A 13,189-nucleotide genomic window follows, 5' to 3' on the forward strand; every position below is an offset into this window, starting at 1 on the left:
GAATTTTAAAATTTAAGATAGTTAAAATGATGGATTTTGCGTTATTTATATTTTTAATGCCAAATAAAAGATGGCATTTTCTTCTATTATTTTTTGTTAAAACAGTAGCTATCAAATTATTGTGGTTGCTTTATAATTAATATTACTTTTTTCTTTGCTGTTTATAAGACTTTCCTTTTATATGTGGTTTATAGAATCTTAACATTATTTGTCTAGGTGTGGGCATATTTGTATTTATTCTGTTTGAAGTTTCCAAAGCTTCCTAAATTTGTGGCTTTATTTATTTCAACTCTTGGAAAGTTGTTGGTTATTTACTCTTCAAATACAGCTTCTGCCTTATAACCTTCTCCTCTTCTGTGGCTCCATTTTTACATATTTTGGATATTTTCACCATGTCCCTCATAATCCATATACCTTTACTCTTTCTCTTTGCTTTGGCCTGTAATTTTCTAATTATTTTTTTTCCAGTTCTTAACTTCATCTAAAATGATAATAGTAATCTTATCTTTTGAATTATTAATACTAAATATTATATATTTCAGCTTTGAAATTCCTATTTGATTCTCTTTTTATAGAAATAATAGATTTGTTTCTGGTGAAATTCTCCATCAATCATCTATTTTCTTGAACATACTCAACAAAAGTATTACTAATTCTATGCTTAATTGCTTCAGGAACTAAATCACATGTTGGTCTATGTCTCTTGTTTATTTTTTCTTAATTTTTAGGCATTTATTAATGCCTTCATTAATGTGTAATGCTAGCTATTATATATAAAGTAAGGTGAATGTTCTACATGATGTAATGCAATTTAATGCTAGCTATTATACATAAAGTAAAATAGATGTTTGACATAATGCAATATGTCAGTGATTATTAAATTGTTTTTGCCAAACAGTTAAAATAGGAGCAGTTCTTCTTGTTCCAATCAAAGATTGAGGCTTTTAGGCCATGTTTCCATCTTTGTGAGGACTAATCTATTTCTAGTAAACTATACTAACTGGACGTTTCAACTAAAAGCCTTTCAGGTGTTTCAACTGCAAGCCAAGTATAAATACTAGGTCTCTCCCTCAGTGGCCCCTGAACACTAACTTTTGTGTCTCCAGCTCAGTAAAACTAGTGAAAGCTCTGCATAGCGTTTTATCTTCTTGTCATAACTTTCTGCTTGGGTTTTTTGATTTTCATTTTCTTCAGCTTAAATATCAGCTAATGCCCTGAGGGTTGGGGAGCACCACATAAAGTCAGCTCAGTTCTCTTTAGTTTCTTTTTACCAAGGGCTATCGTCTCAATTCCTACTTGCTTGGGTTGTACTGCCTTCCAATGTGTGTCTGTCTAGGATAGCAAGACTGTTGGAAGCTTGGAGATAATTATTTTGGTTAAGTCACTTGGCCCAGCATCACATCATAGTGAGTGAGTACATCAAAGTGGAAAAGTGGCAGAGAATGTTATTTTCTCCACAATGCATTTTCCTTTATTGTGCATCTTTTATACTCAAATCTTGGCTATCCTGGATGTTCTCTGGTACATTCTGATAACTGGGGTTTTAGTCTCATAAAAGCTGGTCCTTGACAGACAAAAAATAGCTTTTTTAAAGATGGTTGTTGTAATATGAAATTTTTTTGAGAAAAATTGAAAATGAATTATTTTTGAAAGGATTTATGTTAGAGTCTGTCATGTGCAATAACACAATTTTCAGTCACTTTCTCACATTGGAATTGCCCGCAACAAGCAGATGGGGTAAATTTGAAATCCAAATTCACAAAGAGCCACTCTTCTTTTCCTTTGATTTTTTTTTTAAGTCTTTAATTTCACTAAAGCAACAGCTCTCCCATTCTGGCTTCATATGAGGTTCTAAGTTATTAATAACCTGCTTTACATGGACCTAATGCCTCATGTCTAGACCCCTGTGTTAACCTCACATTCCAGCATCTAGGTTACCAAAGACCATCAATGTCGTCATTGGCATGCCCAGGCTTACTTGCTTTTAAGTGCTTTTGTTTTGCCAAGTTTCATTATATTGTTCTTACTGATAGGCTCTTCAAGAAGTCCTTTTAATCTGAATTGCATGTCATCCTGAATATGTATCATAGTTTTTTCTTTCAGAATAAGTTTACTAACTGAATATAATTTTCTGAGACATACTCCAATCAACTTTACATACTTTCTAGAGCAGTGATACAAACCACAACAACAACAACAACAACAAAAGTCTGAATTTTGTTGATTCCAGAAATAACACCAAATACCAGGTCCTCAGCCCCACATGTGGTTGTTCAAATTTATCACTGTAATGACTTATTATCTTCTAGAACCAGAACCTAAACCTACTTTTTTTCTGGAACAGGTACACATTCCAGTTTGTCTTCTCCAGTTTCCAGTGGCAGAGGAACTATATCAGTAGTTTCAGTGGCAAAAAGAAAATATATCAGTAATTCCAAAACTTTTTAAAATAATTTTTTGTCTCTGCCAGCCAAATCTTCAGCCAAGGAAGCAGAAAAATGACTTTAATTTATAAAAGTGTGTTTAACAATAGCTTAATATCTCTATTCAGAAAGTTCTCTAATTTTTTAATAATTGAAATGTTTGTAAATGTTCAATGAAATTGATCTCTGGTTTATAATTTTATGAAAAAATAGTTTTTGAAAATTGATTTCTCTCATTTTAGAAAAAGCACATAGTCTCGCCTACCTCTATTTTTCTAACAAGTTCCTAATAATTTCTTCTTTCAAAAGTCGTAATTCTGGTCACAAAGCAGTCTCTACTGGATGCCTCTGACTTTGCAAGTGTGTACCAAAGCCCATCATAGTTTCATTGGTCGAGTTGTTTTCTTTTGTGTAAAGTCTGGCTGTTAAGGAAAAAATGTGATATTTGCTGTTTTACGATAAGAATTTTAATAGTAGGTGTCACTGTACTTTCTGAGTACTCTGGTGTAAAAAATATGTAAATAAAAAGGTATTTTAAAAAGATTCACTTCTGCAAAGAACCAGAATTTTTATGACTATTCTCAGGAAAATTCGCTACAATTATACTTTTATTATTCCTTTTATGTATAGGGCATCTCTTCCCCAAACACCTCATTTTTTGCAAATTCCAAAACTACTTCACATCTAAATGACCCCCACTCCACCTTTTCTTCTGGATATATTTTATTCTCTTTAGAGAGTGTTCCTTTGTAGGTTTCCAGTGTAAATCAATCTAGCACGTCTGGCCTCAATTTCTTAGTTTTACCCATTATTGTGATCTACTTAAGAAAAAAACAAGAGATATATCTACCAAAAAAAAAAAATGTTGCTTTAGTTTGTTGGAAAGTAGAAAAGGCTTTATATAATCACTAAATAACCTTTAGTTTCATACACATACCACAAACATCCTGAGTTTTAAACTCTGATCAAAGCATTCTTTCTTTAATTTATTCTTATATGTTGTAGAAAAAGCATCCATTCCAAGTTAACCACTAAAATCCTGCCTGTAAAATGTTTGTGTGGACTTTTGTATTTCTTACGTTTTTTTAAATCAATATCATGGTTAAAAAGATATTTGCTAATAAAATTCTTAGATAACTACTTTATCATCAAATGTTTACAAGCATCTAATGAGTATAAATTTAGGAAACAAAATCAATTAATCTGCAAAAATTTTAACATCTCCTTGGTCCTGCTACATGGTTAAATATGAGGTTACTATCATTCTTTCGACCAAGTGGTCAATTATAAATTTGGGGGCCATTAAAATGTGTTTTTAAGAGCATATATTTCATGTTCAGCTTAACTTTCACTTTCTGATTCAAAGTAGTTTAGGACAAAACTACTATGTAGATTCCCTAATATGTTTATCTACCAGGGAAGCCTCTAATCCATAGTAATTTTAGAATAAAAGATTCAGGCATCTGGCATGTTTTTCTTCCCTGTTTTACTATTATTGTTACACTTATGCTCGAGTCATATTTATCAATTAAAATTATTTTTCTTCAAAATACTCATAACTTGATTTTAAAGATCTACATTATATTTATAGCCTCATGCTATACTTACAGTTTTCTTTCTAAAGGTATACATGTTTAGTCTCTTCTCCAATTACTCAGTAATAAAACACGTACTTGACTACATGACAAATTTTAGATTGATTTCACTTACTTTGTATTACAAAATACTGAGGTGTAATTGAAATGTTGTTTTTAAGAAAGTAAAAAATGAGGATTTATCAGGTAAATATCATAGTTTATAGCAGGCCAAGAATTCCAATGCCAACAACTAGAAAAACTAGGGTAGATATATTTTTATAAGCATCAGAATGTGAAAAATGACTAGGACTAGACAGACTAAAAGACCAGAATGGGGACAAGGATTTGGAGCAGGGACAGTTATCTCCCCACTTTGGGCCAAGAAAGTGGTTTATTTTATTGGGTTCATGACAGGAAGGAATTTTGCAGGCAAGGGGGCACTTTGCTTTAGTTCAGTTGGCAGGGTTCTGACTCTTATCTAGATGCCTACATGCTTGCCTTCAGTTCTGAGAATTCATTAAGCCCTACACTATGCATTTGCATTTTTGTGTGCATTTTATACTTCAATTAAAGAATTTGAAAAGTAAATGAAGAATGGCATCCAAATACACAAACTAGAAAATTAAGTAATTTTATATCTGGGAACTCGCTGAGTTGAGAAAGGGAACGAAGCGTAATTTAATGGTGTTTGTAAATAACATTTGATTGAGTATAATTGTGACATGATTTGAATGCATTCATGAGTGTCACTGTTTAATTTACTGTAATCAAAAAAATTTTAATACTGTTTGCATAGGGACAAATTCAACAATTATAAAGCTAGCTGCTTGGACCTTTTCAGATTTACTAAGGGCCTAACTAACATTCTAACCTGTTGAGCCCAGAAAACCAGCACCTCCCACGAAGCATGTGACATTACGCAAAGAAAAATCTGCCTTCTTCTCTCTGATTGTGCTCTCTCTTTAACAAAGTTATACTTCCTGCTAGACAAAGTCCCTATTTCTTTACAGTACTTTGTGCCCTCCTCACTAGACTTTTACCAAACAATACAAAATTGCACATGATGATATGAAGATATGGAATTTACTTGCTTTGTATGCATTTGAAAAGAGAGTTAGAACATTTCAAAGACTACAATTACATAGAGCAAATGACATTTCACGGAAATAAATGTAAGAGGGAAACTGAGGAGTCACATGAAGCCTAGAGAGGATGAGGGATGCACACAGTGTGCTGATACACGGGACTTCTAGAACAATTCTTGGGAAAAATGGGGACTCAATAAATACCTTTTGATTTGAATGAAAATATTTTTTTAATTAAAAAAATTTCTAAATCACTGATAGAAATTAAACTTCACAAAAGCTCAATGTATGCATCCTGTGTCTTTGAGATCATCTTCGCACATCACTGTGTTTTCTCAAATACTTATCCCAAATTGAGAGGCCCAGACTTGAAGACATAATTCAGAACATGTTAAAAGTTTATGCCACAAGTTTGCTTATCATTAAACATTCATTATAAAATAGAAACAACCATACAAATGGAGTTAATTAAATCCATTCATTGAAATATATACACTCTAGTGAATGATATATGAGAATTTATTTCCAGGAAGTGAGTGCTTTTAACTTTTAAATATTCACTTACTTACACTATCTAGAAGCACTACAGTACAGTATTTAAAAGCTTAGAATTTTTTTTACAGTTATATAATGCAGAGGAATCTTTTATTATATTTGGCACAAAGTAAGCGTAATGTTAGTATTGCTATTATAAGTGTTTTAGACTTTTTTATAACACATTGGCACTGTTTTAGGAAAACAGAATACCATATTACAGTAAAACTTATTTTGTTTAGGTTTTCATGGACATGAAAGTGTTTCTTACATGTTTAGTGAAAATGTACGTTTAGAAAAGTATTCATTATATGCATTTAACTGCATATAAAATGTAGAAACAGACTAAAGGAAAAAGAAAATGTTAATGTTCATTCTGGGTTTTTTAAAATTATAGACACTTCACTTTTTTCTCCTTTAATTTTTGGTATTTCACCAAGAAATGCCATACTAAGGAATTTATCAAAAAACATGGATAACACTCTTTTTGAAAAAATGTAAATACTGAAGCAGTTTATGATGGTATAGTGTGACAAAAGCTCTCACATTTTATCATCTAAGCTTAGATTTTAGCTTTATCACTTTGATTCTTCACTTTTCATGGTCTTTCATGCCTAGGGCCTAAAATTTTGAACATCAGGTAACTTTACAAGCTAATAATCTTCAACCCACTTTAAAAAAAATGAGCTCTCCAATTGGGACAAAAAGGAAAAATATATTTTGGATAATATAATCTGTAAACCAAGTTATTTTTCTCAGACCTACCCCAATTTATAAAGCTCAAGTTTCAAATCAGAAGCTCTAGTTTTCCAAGAAATGCATCTTTTTCTGCTCAAAAGAGACTGGAAATAGCCCATACCAAATCATCTCTCTTTCTTCACGCCCAGAAGAAAATTCTCTCCAGAGGCCCAATATAGACTAAAGAAGCCTGAATTCTCACCCAAGGCCCTGAAGGCCATTGACAACAGTTTAGCTGATTCATTAAAACAAGAACTGGAAAAATATTGTCCATGTTCCTGTTCTTTATGAGTCACAAAATCATTAAAAACCAATATTTAACTGGGTCCTTCTCAAATTAATTTACCATTACAACTAATGAAAGTCATCTAAAGGAAATACTTACATGGAGAGACTGAAGCAGGGAAAACTATATACCATAAAAATTTTCATACAATCCTATGAAGAAGAGATCAAGAGAGCCCTGTCAGGCAGGGTGATATAAAATGGGGCCAGAAGGCTAGGAACCCTGCCACCAGACTTCTCCATTCAATCAGAACCACCTTAATTTTCAGTAGAATTAAGCCAGGGACAATAAATGGCACATCCCACCTCTACCTCTTTTGTGACATACTGTATGTGTGGTTTGCCAAATACGTAACTAATGACTGGAGAAGATCGTCACTTGCTCCTAGCTGAGACTGGCTAGCTACTGTACCTGCAGTGGGGTTGCATCCTTCAGATAGTCCTGAAAAGAGCTAGCTAACCTGCCCTAACTTTGAGAAATAGCAGTAGCAGTGGGCCTGACTAGCAATTTACTGAAGTGTCAACTTCTTATTGAAGAAGTACTTACGAGAGAGTAGACGATGGAAGTTTCTTCTTTCCTTTCACTTCTTCTGCTTTAGCTGCTTGTTTTGGGACATTTCAACATTTACCTAATTTGGCGGCATTTCATTTCTCCTTAAGGAAAAAATAAGGAAAGGAAAATAGAAAATGGATAATACCTGCAACCATTCCTCTTCACATCTTTAAAATAAAAATATACCCATGAAATAGGTTGATACAACTTATAAAAACATGTTTAGAATTATTGATAATTTTGGGGCCTATGTAATTCTTCTTTCCCAATAATGTGGGTAATTAAAATATATATTCCTGCCCTTATAAAAATTTTTGCCATCAGTTGTCTCTTGGAATAGGAAAATGACCTCTGGATGCATTTTATGTAGACAGAAACAGTTGCTCTTACAGCCTCAATTAAAGGAAGTAGCAAAGGTGACATTAAAGGAATCAGGGCAAAGAGCCATGTGGTTTTAATGCAACTATACTAATTTGAAGAAAGGTTAATAATTTTTAAGGTTTTTACATAATTTATACATGAAAGCTAAGTATGTATAATCACATTGTAATCAGTTGTATATTCATAATGATAAAATATATTAAAGGCTTTGGGCCTCTTGGTTAAAAAGGAAAGGCAGTAAATAACAATACTATTTTTAGTTTTAAATGTTTGTTTTATTTGGGAAAGTTAATTATCTCTAGGTTAGTCTTCTGAAAGAATTTGACCATTCCATTAAGTTTACTCCAATGTTATGTAATCCCTCTTTGGTGTACTGCAATGTTTTGAGAAGCAAATGTGACAGTGCTAATGAGAAGTGTTGGAAACAATATAACTGCAATCAAACATTGACAAGCCTTTTTTGCTAGAGCATTATTCATGCTCATTTTTGATCTCCTGTGAGTAGGAGAAACAGGTAGACCGTCCTGTTATGAATCCACATATCTGCACATCTAATACTGCAAAAAACTCACATGAAGATTTTGCAAGTAATAGAATTGCTTTGATCTGATGTATATTGTTTGTGTGTCAGAAGAGAAACTGACATCTGCAAGAAGATCTGTTTAAATGCATACTGACTTAATCAGGCCCTGAATGTGCTCGTTCAATCCCTGATCTTCATTTACGTTCTAATGTGTGATGGCAATAACTGAAATGTTTAAGTACTAATGTAACAGTGAGTGAGTAATTGAAAGTTTATCAGGAGAGAAGTTCATTAGGTTTTAGGTGATTGAATAGTGTCAGCTTCACAGAACACACAGGTACATAATTAGCCCAGTATTCCTATTTTCTCTTGTGTGCCCATTTACTTTTGTTTTAACTCAGAGAAAATGGAAGAAAGAAATTTTTCAAAGTAGAGAAAACATATCTGGAAAAAAAATGTTCTCAAACAACAGAAACAAGCTCTAAAGAGTTTCCAGAGGCTTAAAACCTTAACTGAAGGTGAAAGATAAACAAAAGAAAAGCAGTAATAAAAAAAATTAATAATTCAAATAGACCCTTAGGAGAACCATTTCTTTTTTTTTTTTTTTTCCCACCCTCCACCCCCCTGGTAACCACAAGTCTGTATTCTCTGTCTGTGAGTCTATTTCTGTCCTTTATTTACGCTTTGTTTTTGTTTGTTTGTTTTTGTTTTTGTTTTTGTTTTTTAGATTCCACATATGAGCGATCTCATATGGTATTTTTCTTTCTCTTTCTGGCTTACTTCACTTAGAATGACATTTCTTTCACTACAAAAAAGACATTTCTCATTTCTTAATGAGATAAAACTCTCATCTCTGTATCATATCCTTTCTTACTTTTTTCAGACTTTGGCTTTGGGAGTAAAATATTAAAACTGACACCCTTTTGATCATTTAGTCAGCCACACATTTTGTCAATGAAGGTAAGTTATCATATGCATATCACGAAATGTCTGTTATACTTGTGAGACACTTTCCTTTTATTTTTATATTATCTTAAATAGACATTGCACATCACTTGCTGTGATAGGAAATAATTTAAGACATACATATCATTTATAGCACTAGAGGCAGGAAATACTTCTTCAAAAAAGATCCTACATTAACTTAGGGTAATTTAATAATTTAGAAAATAAATATTCATTTGTCTACTTCTGCCAGATTTATCTGTACTCATTAGCAATAACACTTGCAACAAATGAGCAGAGCTAGAACTTCCATCTCACTTCCATTAACTCTGGACAAACTAATGAGTTAACTCCACATTAAATCACCTAAAGTTACAAGCCACGGGAACTCAAAAGATCTATAACACCGTGTGAACCAAAGTGTGCTTCAGATCATATACTATGTCTTTGAATAAGTAGAGTCAAATTCTCACATCAAATGAAATAAGTTTGGGGGCAGTACAGGGGCCAGGGAGGAAGATCTATGCCATTGGTTGGTGGGTAGAATAGCACATAAACATATGCAAATCTTTAACAACCTTAATAAGTATCTCAAAAACTGCCCAAGTATTTCATGTGAGTTTTAAACAGACTGCTGATTTTATACTGTTTCCTATAATGCAGTGCTCTTCAACTGACTGCATTTCAGAATTGCTAGAAAGTTAAAATATAATACTGACTCCTAAGTCCTCACTCACAGAGATTTTCATTTAATTGACCTGGAGTTAGGCCCAAGAAACAATATTTTTACAAGTTCTCCAGGTGATTCTAAAACCCATTATGCCAACTATTGGCCTTTAAACAATACATTGACCAGATCATACATCTAGCGTATGTGCCCAAGGAGGAAAGCAGCAACTGCTTCTGTTCCCCACCTGGTTATGCCCACTTCCTCTTCCTCATGTTTTTAAGAAGTTTAAAAATATGTTTTATGTAATTTGATATAGACATGCCACTCTATAAAAGGGTAGTGTCATTTCAATAGTTGAAACCAGCATGTTCTAAAGAAGATACTTGGAATCTTCATAAAGTTTAGAGAAGCCCATTGACACATTAAACACACTCAACCTTGTATACCTTGATTGAATGATTCTAAGGGTAGTAAAATTCAATCCTGATCTGGTTCTACAGTCACCACTGAAAGACTAACTCCTGTAGAAAATAAGAAATGAGTTGGTTCTGACAAGTGGCATCCAGTATATGATTTTGTTTAAATTTGTAAGTCTTAGTTTAAGCCAGTATGATCACAGTGAAACACATTTTAAAACATTTTCTCTATTCGTAATGCAGTATGATTGGTGCTTCTAGCAGTAATTATTATGACTATATAGACATACAAGTTCACAATTGCTGAAATATAGGTTTGGGCTAAGTTTGCAAATGAACTTTCCAGAGTCAAGGTATTATTTCCTGAGAATAGTTCTTCAAAAGTAAAGTCATGGGATTAGTGAAAGCAGTATTTAAAGGAAAATTTATAGCATTGAATAAATATATTAGAAAAGACTAAAATTCTAAAATTAATAATCAAAGTGTCCACATTAGGAAATCAATATAAAGTAGGCAGAGGAAAAGTAATAATAAAATAAATAAAGTAGAAAACACTGAAATTTAAAGCATAAAATCAATAGTAGATAAAATCGACAAAACCAAAAGCTGGTTCTTTAAAAATATCAATAAAATCAATAAGACTATAGCCAGAATAACTGAGGAAAAATAAGACATAAATGGCTAATATCGTAAATGAAAGAGGGGAGAACACTACAGATTCCATGGACATCAAAAGTATAATAAAGGACTACTATGAATAACTTAATGCCCACAAATTTGATAACTTGCATGAAATAGACCAATTCCTTGAAAGACAACATCTACTAAAACTTATATAAGAAAAAATAATCTGAATAGGCCTGTATCTATTAAAGAAATTTATGTAATAAATAACAACCTTCCAAAACAGAAAGCACCAGGCCCAGATAGGTTTACTGGTGAATTCTACCAAACTTTTAAGGCAACAATTATAAAATATTCCATAATCTCTTTCAGAGGATAGAAGCAGTGATAATGCTCCCTAACTCATTTATGAGTCTAGCATTATTCCAGCACCAAAATCAGATAAACATATTACAAGGAAAGAAAACTACAGACCAATATAACTCATAAATAGATAAAGAAATATTCAACAAAATGTTAGCAAATCAAATCCAAAAAAAAGTATAAAAAGAATTATATACCATGATTAAGTGGGATTTATCTAAGATATGGAAGGCTGGTTCAACATTCAAAATTCAATTGATGTAATCCATCACATCAACAGGGCAAATTAAAAAATCACATCATCATATCAGTAGATTCAGAAAAAAAGCATTTAATAAAATTTAATGCTGTACATGACAAAAATTTTCCATAAACTAGTAATAGAGGGCAAATTCCTCAACTTGATAAAGAATATCCACAAAAAAAGCCTACAACTAACACTGTACTTAATGATGAGAAACTAGGAGCTTTCACACTAAGATCAGGAGTAAGATAATGATGTCCCTTCTCACCACTCCTTGTCAACATTATACTGGAATTTCTAGCTAATGAAATAAGACAAGACAAGAAAGGAAAAGATATACGGATTAAGAAAAAAGAAACAAAACTGTCTTTGTTCACAGGTAACATAATTTTCTATGTAGAAAATCCAAAAGAATAAACAAAAAATTTTTGGAACTAAAAAGCAATTATAGCAAGATTGTAGGATACAAGGCTAATGTACAAAAGTCAATTGCTTTCCTATATACAGGCAATGAAAACATGAAACTTAAAACTGAAAACACAGTATCATTTATATTAGCACCACAAAATGAAATACTTAGTCATAAATCTAATAAAACAAGACCTATATGAGAAAAACTACAAAATTCTGATGAACAAAATCAAATAAGAACTAAATGGAAAGATATTTCATGTTTATGTATAGAAACTCACTTATGTTCATAGCAGCACTATTTATAATAGTCAAGACATTGAAGCAACCTAAATGTCCATCAGCAGATGAATGAATAAAGATTTAGTATATATTTACAATGTAATGTTACTCAGCCACAAAAATGAAATAATGCCATTTGCAGCAACATGGATGGATCTAGAGATTATCATACTAAGTGAAGTAAGTGAGACAAAGACAAATATCATATAATGTCACTTATGTGGAATCTAAAAAATGATACAAAACAGAAATAGACTCATAGACATGGAAAACAAGCTTATTATTACCAAGGTGGGGAGGCGGGAGGAGGGATAAATTAGGAGTTTGAGATTAACAGATACACACTGCTATATATAAAATAGGTAAACAACAAGGATATACTCTGTAGCATAAGGAACTATATTCCTTATCTTTCTAATAAACTATAATGGAAAAGAATCTGAAAAGGAATCACTTTGCTGTATAACTGAAATACTACATTGTAAATTACCTATACTTCAATTTAAAAGATTGTTAAAAATACACTGAAAAATAAAACATAAACTGGGAGAAGATATTTGCAATATTTACAATATATAAAAGGTTAAGATAAAAAAGTATATTTAATATAAATTAGAATCAACAACCTAAGAACTATAATGAAATGTCCCCATTGTACTGACATCTGGGATTTCTTTTAGGACAAGAAAAGAAATTTCAAGTGTAGTATATATGCAATTGATATGCTTGAAAAGTTTGCAGCTTTAAGATTATAGAAACATTCTGTAATTAGCATATCAATTAATCCAGAAAGACTCACAAAATTAATTACTGAGGATTAGAGATATATCACAAAGATGATTAAAGAGGAAGATGTCTCTGAATTTCATTTGTATTACACTAGTCCCTTTGAGTTTTAAGTGATCAATATGCCATTTCTATCCCTCCGTGCACATTAACATAGGTCAGTGACTTTTGATTTTCATTATAATAACAATACACTATTATAATCTTAATTTATTTTTGAAATGCTTTGGATAATAACTATTACTTGCTATGCAATTTCAATGCTTACTATGTTCTTGTATATATTTGTCTTGGTGCCTTTACCACTTCAATTGTGGTAAGCTAATAAAAGCAAAAGAGAATAATGTGT

The 13,189-nt window shown here is 32.0% G+C and overlaps 1 long non-coding RNA gene across 2 annotated transcripts in view; it reads right to left on the minus strand.

Moving 5' to 3' along the window:
• The window catches only part of LOC135321585 (uncharacterized), a 291,860-nt gene that overhangs the window by 224,772 nt on the left and 53,899 nt on the right, over window positions 1-13,189 (minus strand). The window contains exon 2 of one of the 2 annotated variants that reach the window (XR_010381450.1): window positions 7,190-7,296. This is a non-coding gene — a long non-coding RNA (uncharacterized LOC135321585). Of the gene's footprint in view, window positions 1-7,189; window positions 7,370-13,189 lie in introns of those variants that run through there. The other variant, XR_010381449.1, reaches the window with a different exon arrangement.

Source organism: Camelus dromedarius, chromosome 6 (assembly GCF_036321535.1).
Source record: "Camelus dromedarius isolate mCamDro1 chromosome 6, mCamDro1.pat, whole genome shotgun sequence".
Taxonomy (NCBI): Eukaryota; Metazoa; Chordata; class Mammalia; order Artiodactyla; family Camelidae; genus Camelus; species Camelus dromedarius.